The sequence below is a fragment of the Seriola lalandi genome, unplaced genomic scaffold (genome assembly GCF_002814215.2).
Source record: "Seriola lalandi dorsalis isolate HSWRI2012SDOR001 ecotype SW California unplaced genomic scaffold, Sedor1 jcf7180002054577, whole genome shotgun sequence".
Classification (NCBI taxonomy): Eukaryota; Metazoa; Chordata; class Actinopteri; order Carangiformes; family Carangidae; genus Seriola; species Seriola lalandi.
This window is the reverse complement of record NW_019525130.1, coordinates 499,611-499,880: the sequence shown is the minus strand read 5'-3', so window position 1 is coordinate 499,880 and position 270 is coordinate 499,611.

Genomic DNA, 270 nt, shown 5'->3' with positions numbered 1-270 from the left:
ATTTTACACGTGGGGCAAAAGTTCACTGTATTATTACTTTTCAATATTCACATTCATTTTCATTAATTACTTTTTGTTTTAACCAACATATATTCTCAAATAGTGAAGAATAAAACCGGTTCCTCAAAACAAGATTTTCAAGATTTAGGATCAAGACCTTTCATCCTCACACCTATTTCAGAGCAGCGTGTCATGTTGTAAATCAGTAACATAGTACTTACTTACATACTTTTACTGAACATCAGCAGCTGGGTTATTCAATGAATTAGT